At 36.1% G+C, this 11202-nt stretch overlaps 1 protein-coding gene across 4 annotated transcripts in view; it reads right to left on the bottom strand.

Annotated features, from left to right (window-relative positions):
• Positions 1-9347, bottom strand: part of LOC135212128 (uncharacterized) — a 121524-nt gene extending 112177 nt beyond the window's left edge. For 3 of the 4 annotated variants that reach the window (XM_064245531.1, XM_064245530.1, XM_064245529.1), the window contains exon 1: positions 8107-9346. The gene's annotated coding sequence lies outside the window, so the exon portion shown is untranslated. Of the gene's footprint in view, positions 1-8106 lie in introns of all 4 variants that reach the window. The other variant, XM_064245528.1, reaches the window with a different exon arrangement.
• Positions 9348-11202: the final 1855 nt, after the last annotated feature.

Here is an 11202-nt window from a genome sequence, read left to right as displayed (position 1 = left end):
AAATGTTGTCATACAAAGAAATAAAAATAAAATCTAAATAAATTACCTACACTGACTCTTCTATGTCAATAAATAAGAATTTTTGGTAGTCAGTCTTGAGTAGCGTTGAAAACTGAACTTTCATAAACTAAATGGAGAAACTAAAATACTAAATACGGCTTTCAACAATTAATCTCATAGTTCAAGCACATAACTTTCCATAACAAACTAGAATAATAATAATAATAATATACTGGAAGGAGACCCTCTCTCAAACAAGCTTTATTGAAAGATATTGCTGCATTAGCTGCATTCAACTTGTAAATAGTCTTCTCTATTTTTCTAATAATTGCTTTCTCTCTGCTACTACAACTGGCGAGTATTGCGCCGATATGATTCATCAGGAGGAGTCAATTTCAGGGATATTGCTTAAAATTTATTTAGGCAATATCCTTGAAATTGACTCCTCCTGATGAGTCATATCGGCGCAATACTCGCCAGTTGTAGTAGCAGAGAGAAAGCAATTTTTAGAAAAATAGAGAAGACTATTTACAAGTTGAATGCAGCTGATGCAGCAATATCTTTCAATCAATAATAATAATAATAATAATAATAATAATAATAATAATAATAATAATAATAATAATAATAATAATAATATTATTATTATTGTTACCATTAGTACTCATTTCACCTTAATCTCGTTTCTTCTTTTCCAATTTCCGATAAACATCGTGTCTCACTAACCTACCAAAAAAAAAAATAAATCAGAAACTCAATCATAAAACCTAAAGGTTTACAAATCTTCCACAGAAACACCTACGCCCCCCCCCCCCCTTCCCCAACCCTCCCCCTCCAAAAGAAACTTACATAACCACCTCACAATTCCTTTCACTATTCTAATTGCATTGTTGTGCTGTATTGTCTCTACTTTATATACTCCCTGAGCTGAAATAAAGGATATTATTATTATTATTATATAATATAGAAAAGATGCCTCTGATCATCTCTACTCCCATCTGACTCTCTTGGTGGTTGGGAGGCGCGCGCAAGAGCGCAGCCACTGAATATAGCCAAACGCTTCCTCCTCATTCCGGCTCACAAGTACCTTCAAGAGGTCAGTGCCTGCCACTAGCGGCTGGCAGTAGCTTCGTGCTGGCGCTATTGATGCGGGTCAAAGGAAATAAAAGCGCGGGTGCTGGCGCCTATCAGATTGTTATTATTATCATCTTAAATGTAAACCAGAAGGCATTGTTGTACACGGACGCCATATATATATATTTATATAAACTTTATCACTTACACAAATGTTCTGTGAATTAATACAATTACTAACAAGAGCTCGTTGAAACTGGATGGTATCTAGCGGAGATATTTAATTTTAAAAAATTTACATGTTCTCCTGAACTTGTAAATTTTTTACAATGAGGACTGTTAGTTCAGGAAAAATTATTTTAATAAATATCTCCGTTAGATATCATTCAGTTTCAATGAGGTCCTGTTAGTATATATATATATATATATATATATATATATATATATATATATATATATATATATATATATATATATATATATATTGAAAGAGCGAGGAGGGGCGAGTATTGTAAGCGAAAGTCGAGACAGCAAGTCCCAGACTTAAGGGTGCAAATTACTAGAGGCCACGCTTAAGGAAACTCTCCCCAAACCCCATTAATTACTGGAGGTCACGGTTAGAGAAACCAAAGGCTGATGTCACAGATCACTGGATGTCAGAGGAAGGCTTTATTCAAGAATATAAATTTCCGTAGGTTATGACTTCCACGAAAGAGTTGACGACCTAGATGAGAAGTCAGTCTGCATGCAGACTTATATGCAAATAGACACACGTGCATATGCACGTACGCTATAAAACATAATCTGTTACAACCGTATGTGTCTTTTGAATTCGGCCCAAACACGTCAAACATTCCTGGCACCTGAAAATCGCAAGTTCCACCCACGAAAGGCTTTAGTTCACCCTACAGGTATCTTATCGCAGATCCGACTTTCCTGGAGAGATTCAGGTATATTTAAGCTCGAATCATCTTATTTTAGAGCCTCTGGTACGTCTCCCTTTCCTTCTAAAGACTGTTATGCGCTTCTTGCCTCGCCCCTGCCTCTGACATTTCAGTCAAGATGAGATAATTCTTGCTTGCTTGCTCACGAGTGAAGGAGCTGGGGTTGTATGGTGTCTAGCCCATTGGTAGGTGTGCCTTAGATAAAGAGAGAGAGAGAGAGAGAGAGAGAGAGAGAGAGAGAGAGAGAGAGAGAGAGAGAGAGACTGGCCTACAGATAGACAAAATTAATGCAAAACGTGGTTGCTAGAGTGGGTATTCAATAAATATTCAATAAAAGTGATCTCATTGGCTTAGGAAACGCCCTTTTCTCGGTACTTATACAGAAAACAGTTAACAAAATTCTTATTTCAATTTAATTATAAAAAAATTACCAACAGGATAAATTAACCTTGAACCATGAACATCACCCACAGGTAACCTTTCATCTGAGGGTGAAATGGTTCCTGAAAGTTCCTCTGGGAAAAAGAGAAAAAATCGCCTGGACACCTGCATACAAATTCCCTTCCCTGAAGGTCACGATTTTGATATTCTGAGAGAGAAAATGTCCTCTGGCAAAGGCCAAAGACCAATTGCGAGAAGACATCCGATTGTTTGTGCCTCACTCAGTGGCTTTTATTGACGTCTGTCAAAACTATCCCTGTGAGTGTTGGGTTACGAAAGAGCGCCGCGTCCCAGGTTATAATGAGAGCAACTTCCTGAGGCTTTCTAGTCAGGTTGATGGTGATACTGATGCCGTAAAAGTAATGATACTAAAACCGACTAGAGTGAAGCCAAGACTAGAATACAATGAAAATGATTATGCAAATGATGATGATTATCGTGACGATACAAAAGGGGAGCGAAAGAAGTCCACCTCTTCCCAGCACTATAGTGATGTGATAATTGTGTGAAAATAGGGATGATACTAAACGGGAAAAATCTGACTCCATATTAGGAGTGTAGCGACAGCAATTGTGAAATGATGGTGATAACAGTGATGAAACCCACGGGGAAATATAGTTACGATAATGGTGACAGTGATGATAATGATAACAGTAATTTGAGAGAAAATAGACCAACTAACGAAATGATAATGGAGAGAAAAGTTTGAAAATTATAAAGCCGAGAGAACGTGAATAAGAGGAGAAAGGAAAAAAGAAAACTAGACAATAAAATTGCTAAAAAAATTAAATATTCTGAAAAGGAAATTAAAATAAAGGAAGACGAAAGAGAAAGCAAGTACAAGAAACGAAGCCTCATACAGCAGCAACAAATATTGATTGCAATCATGCATAAACGGAGCATGTTTTAAAATCAAGCATGTGAACATAAATGTGAACAGAGGTGATACAGAAGATGATAGAAAAGAATAAAGAAATGAGAGATAAATGACGAAGAAATGGCACTTCTGAAAGAGGTAAAGAAGAAAGAGAATAAACCAAAAATAATGAAGAATATGAAATAAAAAGATAAGGAGGGGAAAGCATCTCTCCAATTCATGATTTGGGGAAAAGCGATCAAGTCCAGTAATGTCTCTCCTTGCGGATGCGATAGGAGGGGCCGAGGTTGGTTAGGAGGTGGGGGTGAGGATTGGATGGAGAAGAGGATGGGAGGGTTGGGGGCGGGGGGCTGCGGTTAAGGAACCTGAAACTCAGATTGTATCATCATCTCGTTACTTGAAGTATATATAAATAAAGGTCGTAAAAGCAGCGATCATATCTGACGACTGTCAGAATATTATTTTCTTTGTGTGTGTGTGTGTGTGCGTGTGTGTGTGGTATGCATGTAAATATAGTTTGCTAATACAGTAAATAATATGTCCCATTGGTTAGACCACTCCCCTGACCAATGATGAGAACAGTTTTGCAATGTGACATTGAAACTAGGATACTTATTATACTTAAACTTGTTTAACTACCATTTTTCTTATTTATGTTTGGGGAGTTTGTTCATTTTTACTCTCCCATATTATTAATCAATTTAAAACATTTCAAAAACTGCATAAAGTTTAAAAGATAGAAAATCGCACGGCACGGGAAAAATATCAGAATGTACTTTTAATATAAAAAAACAGTAAATGAATGTCAAACAGAATCCCACAAATTTGTATTAATATTACATTAAAACAAATTTGTATTAATGTAATATTAGTTTTCTAGAGAAGAAAACTATTGGGATGGCTTTGCCTGTCCTGTCCGACCGCGCTTCTGAGGCTAGAGCTCTGCAAATTGGTATGTTGATCATCCACCCTCCAATCATCAAACAGACTAACATTGTAGCCACCACTGGGCCGTGGCTGAACGTTTCATGGGCCACAGCTCATATGTAAGGGTTACATTTAAAAAGATATATATTCCATATATAAATAAGCCCATGACCCAAGGGGTCACTGTTGAGATAGCAAGGAGTGTGATAAAGATTGATAAACAGAATGAAAGCTAGGCCTTGGCGTGTTGAATCAGCGACGCCCTGGTCTGCATTTGCCTGTGATAATCAAATCCATTGTTGTGTCAAACAGGTCACAATGCTTTCACCTGAGAACCTATTGACCTATAACCCACAGACGTCTACGTGACTTCCTCTCACATGTTCGTCTGTCTGTATGTTAGTGTGCTGAGCTAAGCTTTGCTCTCCTATAATTTTGTAAATGCATTGTAACTCAGAACTCTACTTCCCCTCCTAGAATCAGGTTCTCTTAACCACCTTCTTGCTTCTACTCAAGAGAGGTAGTTTCGAAAATATATTGTTACAGTTATCATCATGAGTTTGAAACATCTCCGCCTTTATACCCAAAGAAGATACTGACTTAGAAATTATCGTCGCAATCTCCGACGAGGATGGGAAGTATACAACACGATACTTGCGTATAACATCGCAGGTCTTAATAACCTCACAGTGCGCCTCGTTATACAAGGCCTAGCACTACACATACATCATTATACGCTGCCTCAGACAAAAATGCAGTTATAGTGTTTCACGAATGGAATGGGTTATACAATTTAGGCCAAAGGCCAAGCACTGATACTATGAGGTCATTCAGCGTGGAAAGAGAAATTGAGAGTAAGACGATCTTGAAAATGGTCGGTTGGTCGAAAGAGTGTAAAAAGAAGTGGGAGAGAAAGAACTAGAAAATCCTGGATAAATGACAAGAAAGAGATAGGAGAAAGTAAAGGCCTTGATATAAAATGCATTTGCCGCAATATTACACTTGGTCAAATATATTATAGTATATCCATTACGTTCTTAACCTTATACCTATTATATTGTTATTTACATTATATCTTTTCACAAGCTTTAAACTCTGATCCTTTACATTTTTCAAATAGTTCCTCTCCCCTTTCGTCGTTCCTTGCAAGTGTCTTTTCTAGTTTCTTTCTTATATTCTTACGTTTCTTTCTTTGCGCTCTTGAAAATACTGCTTTTTTTTATCTCAAAAAGCTGTTTTTTTCTGCAATTTATTGGCAAACTTTTTCTGTCTCTCCTATTTCCTCGAGTTTTATCACAACCTTGAACTCTAAAATTCAAGATGAGAATTTAAAAAAACAATGATTATTCTCTGGCAAGGAATAGGAAGTTTTTGCTAGCATAATTTTTTTTTTTTTTTTGGTGGAAGTTTGTGTGTGTGTGTGTGTGTTTGTGTGTAATTAACGAGAATATAAATTTTTACTTGTTTTGTGCATGTTAGATTATTATGTATTTTCGTTGTTTTTGAATTATTGTGTGTACGTTACAAACAGTTTTTTTTCTCTTCATCTGTTGGTCTATTGTGTGTTCATGTATACGTGACTCTTTATGTATAAATGGATGTTTGTTGTTGTGTACAAGCATGTAGGTTTATGTGTGGGTGAGTCTTAGGTATAAAAAGAATATACTTTTTTCTTATCTGCTGTTTTGGAGTTTCTTAATTAACCAATCACAAGTATACACTTTTTCTTTCATGCTGAAAAGGCTTTTTACACAATGCAAATATGCAAAAAAAAAAGTTAACTATTCGACAATAGAAAAAAAGTGTTTTCATCCAAAAAGATTAAACCACAGAGAAGAAACGAGAATCGTAGCCAGTCAAGTTGAATATCAAATAAAGAAAAAACGAGTCATTAAAATAGATATAAACATACAGTACATGAGAAAGGCCACTGATAGTAAGGCAATGGACTAGATTCACCGAAGTTCCCTCGCTGAGTGGACAATACTTTCTCAGGCTAATCTATTTATCTATTTATCACTTGCTATGTATACTGGTTTAAGAATTTACTGAACACGTGACGTCACCCTAATGCAATGGAAAAAAATATATAAAAGAATTAGACAGAGGAAATTGAATCATAGGATGTCATCAACAGATGCTGGAATAATGAGACATTCTTGAAAAGGGTCGAAAACGCTAATAATATCAAGTGGAAACAAATGACGATCGTTTCAATAAGGTGTCGAATGACAGCTTAAAGCCTGTGGCGTCACTCATATGCACAGGTAAATCAGTTGCCAGAACTGTGTCCTCAAATTTAAAAAAAGAGTAAGATCGTTTACCTAGCTGGGCACTCGGAAGAGGTTAGATCCGGGAAACTGAAATCGTGCGCTTGTCTAAGTGCCCTTTTTTCGTTGCATGATTATATATTTTCCAATACTAATATATCAGAAACAAAAATTCTCTCTCTCTCTCTCCCTCTCTCTCTCTCTCTCTCTCTCTCTCTCTTTCTGTAGCAAACTGTTATTTGTTTTATTGGTTTTCTGTTCGCTATGTTCATCTGTACTTATATATCATATTATATTTATACAGACAACTTCCTCCGTCTACAGATATTAAAGAAATATCATCATAAATGTACAGAACGCAAGGAAGCGTATATAGATTAATGTGTAAAGTTTAACATAACCACACAAATGTTAATATGGATCGAGGGAGAATAAATTAATTATTCATATAAGGCAATTGCTAAAAATAACAGATGATGAGAGAATGGATGTCACAAAATAGGTGAAGCGAGGAAGGTATAGAGCAATAGCAGGGGCGTGCTAAAGATTAGGAAGAGAGACTTGGGGTGTCTATTAACACCAAAGAGGGAATACTAAATAACAGGACTTTCCTTTATGAAGTGGAGAGTGAATATCGATTTCCAAGTAAGGTACAAAAGGTAGTGGTTATTGATGTTAACTGTTTGCACAAAATATGTGCCGTAAAAAGTAAGAAGAACAGGAATATTGAGAGTATGGAAAGGACTGGATAGACAGCCATGAAAGAGGACTTGGAAAGAACAGGCCTCAATGCCCAAGAAACACGAGAGTTGCGTTTGGGCAAGATTTTGAGGTGAGTGGCGCAACGTGTGTTGAGGGTTTCAAGGCACTGCTGATGAGCTATCTTTGTAGGTGTATGATGTTATTAATTTGGAAGTTTTCAAGAGAAAGACTTCATCCTCGATTCAGCATTTAAAGTATGAATGTGGAAGTGACAGATATGGTGCTTTTCTGAATCATCTCCATCATGGAGAAAGAAAATTAACATATATATGTATATATATATATATATATATATATATATATATATATATATATATATATATATATATATATATACTATATATATATATATATATATATATATATATATATATATATATATATATATATATATATATATATATATATATATATATATATATATATATATATATATATGTTATATATATATATATATATATATATATATATATATATATATTATATATATATATATATATATATATATATATATATATATATATATATATCAGGCATATATAGATATATATATATATATATATATATTATATATATATATATATATTCCATGCGCATACTGATACGAAAGCAAAGTATAAATAATATATATCATATATGTATATATATATATATATATATATATATATATATATATACTATATATATACGTATATATACACATATATATTTCCTGTGTATACTGATAAGAAAGCAAAGTAGCAAATAACAGCAACGTATTAATTAAAAGCTTCCTTCAAGGACAGAGAGACATTTACACAAGTGTACTTACTGTAAGCAGTCGATAAAAATAATGGATAAGCGAATTTCTTCAACTCTGCTCCCCGGCAGTAGCCAGTAATTACTAAATCATTCAGTTACAAGTAAAATGAGTCATTGTTATCATCTTTGCCCATAAAACACTCAGAGTTGCAATATATAAGTCTCTTCGTAATTTTTCTTGACACTAGTAAAGTAGTCTTTGTTAAGAAATCTGCTGGTTGAAGAAACTGTAACGAGTAATTCAAAATGTTTCGTTTTCTTTTCGTTTAGTTCTTTATATTTTTCATTCGTTTTCAGTCTATTCTTGTTAGTTTTTTTAAAGATCACTTTTGTTTTCTAACTATCGTCAATGTTTTCATCACTCAACGTAAAATGTCAGTGCTTCCTAGCTGCCTGCTTGCACTGAATGAGTTATACAGCATAGTAGGCCTATGCTTAGGTCTACAAAGTTCCTTGGCTGCCCTTGGGATACTGACGTACTCTCAGAATCACAGAACTCTAGAACAAGATTTGGCAAACATCTCGGAGCTTTCAAATCCAGCGCCTTATCCCGCCAGCTTCTTGCCAGTACCCTGGAGATAAGGCATATCTCTCTTTATCCTCTTCGAAAAGTTCGAAATTCCTGCTGGAAACCAAACGAAGAAGAGTGCCGTCCTCTCCCTCCTCTTCCTCTTGGTGTTTGGAGAGTTGTTTTATCTCTTCGAAGCAAGTTTCCTCTAGAAAACAGCAGGCAACGCAGGCGACGCGAAGACTTCCTACTTGAGAAAGGTTGTTAAAATTCAATATATTTCACGAAACAACGAAATGTATTGATTCAAACTTCTTTCTTCTTCTTCTTTATCTCGCACAGGATTCCATTAACGGAAAACTCGGCCTACGGAGGAGGCGAAGCCACGCTGCTACGGTTCACGAAAACAAAAGTTCGGACGACGGTGATGATAATGATAATGCCGATGTTGATGATGGTTGTTGCAGAGGCGAGGGTCAGGAATCATCGTCAGTTCAAAGCAGCGCCTTCTGAAAGGGGGGTGTCTGACATCGGAGGAGTCTCCACTCGGCGGCCATCAAACGTTCCCGGGCAGACTGATAGCGAGCAGTTAGTTCTTCGGCAGGAGGTTCTAGGGGAGCTTGAGGATGTCCCCTTTTTGGATTGGTCGAAGAGGCCTCAATCAAGCACACGGCCGTCGTCGCTGCTGCAGCTGCCCTCCGCCACAACCTTCACACACCGACTGAGGAACAAGTACCAAAGGGCACGAGCCATACCTTCCTACCCCTCCCTCCCCCTTTATCCCCAACCCCATAACCCCCCTCTGCACCCCAAAATCTCCTTCATTCTCCCCTTCTGGCTCCCCCGGCGGTCGGTGCCCCGCCCCGAAGCGAGTGCCAAGTTTCCTCTGCCCGACAGTGCCAGGCACCCATGATTTTCTCCCTGCCCCAGCCAAGATTATGCGTTTGTGTGTGTGTGTGTGTGCCCTTCCACCCACCATTACAGACACTCTGGGCGGTGTCGGGGGGGGGGGTGGGGAGGAGGAACCGGGTATGGAGAGCGGTTGATATGGCAATGTGGGTATTCACTGTCTTTCTCACTTCTTTTTTTAAAGTGACTGAAGGTGGCAACCACATTCTTGTGCGTCGGAGCAAACTTTGGTTAAAATATAAAATCTCTAAATCTACCGAAATGGTTTTTTCAAATCTTTTCAATTTTATTCAAACAATTTTGTCAGCCGGAAGAAAGGTATAAAATACAACTCCAAAATGGATCTGACACCACCCACACTCACCCTGGTACCCCCCCTCTCTCTCTCTCTCTCTCTCTCCTTCTCTGTCTGTCTCTGTGCTCTGCCTAGTGCCAAAGGTTTTGCAGTTTCCATCACTAATGACAACATAGTGTCCGTTGTAACGCGGGGCTCCAAGGTCAAAATAAAAAAGACGACGCACGCCTGAGATTTCCCCATTTCATTTTTCAGTTTTCCAACATCTTAAATTTGTTAGCTTTTTCTTCTTCTACTTAAGCTGCGTATAATTTCATCTGTATTGCTGAACCATTTGCCCTTTGCATGTTTATTGATTTGGTTATTTAAGATAGCCTTATTTTATAATCCCTTTCTTTCTGTATGTTTATTCAGCTGTACTCACTTTTTTGTTTCCTTGCTTATTCAAGTAATCTTAAATATATTTGATATTTTCTAATTCACTCTAGTTTTCTGTTTACATAATTCTTGCACCAGATTTGTTCACCTTACCTACCTGTACATTACACTTATTTTATTGTTTCTTTAATTCTTTCATTAATTTTTAGTACTTTTTGTGACTATTTTATCAAACTTCCGAGAAACCTTTAAATTTCTCTTCATCTGTCTTTGTTAGTTAATTTTTCCTTTTTTTTTTATTCAGTTAAAACTATCCGTTTTCAGCTTTTTTATTTTTTATTCTGTCTCTCCCGATTCTTAACTTCTTTCTTTCTTCCTTTATTTATGTACTAATACTCTCTCTCTCTCTCTCTCTGATTCTTATCTCATTTATCTTTTCCAATAAAGTGAGAATTCTTTCCAGAATTTTACAATATTATCTTATTTTTTGGACCGTTTATTTTTTCAAGTTACTTAAATACTCTTATTTTTCTTTAGCAAAGATAAAAACTCTGCCAACAAGTCACCTACAGAGAGAGAGAGAGAGAGAGAGAGAGAGAGAGGGAGAAGAAAGGCGTGCTGTAGCACTAAAGCTCAAAGAAGACATCATCAGTGGAAAGCATATATATATATATATATATATATATATATATATATATATATATATATATATATATATATATATATATATATATATATACTTCATTTAAAAGAAAACTTCTTAGTATGTTTTCCTTCAAATCTACAAGAATAATTATTCGGTTCTTCTAATGGAACTGAGAATCCCTGTCTTCACAAACATAATTCATTTTAGCGAGAGTAAAGAGATTTGGGTGAAAGTGTGGTTGAGGCCCAGTAGTGATTTATCACTGATTTTCAAAGTGCCATCTTTCAACAAATCGGCTAATTCCGTTTTCTGTTGGGTACTTGATTAAATTCGCATTTTTCTTTGTTTTTATTTTTACTCTTTGGTGCAG

Source organism: Macrobrachium nipponense, chromosome 40 (genome assembly GCF_015104395.2).
Source record: "Macrobrachium nipponense isolate FS-2020 chromosome 40, ASM1510439v2, whole genome shotgun sequence".
In the NCBI taxonomy this organism is placed as follows: Eukaryota; Metazoa; Arthropoda; class Malacostraca; order Decapoda; family Palaemonidae; genus Macrobrachium; species Macrobrachium nipponense.
Note: the sequence above shows the minus strand (reverse complement) of the source record. Positions and strands in the feature narration are given on the sequence as shown.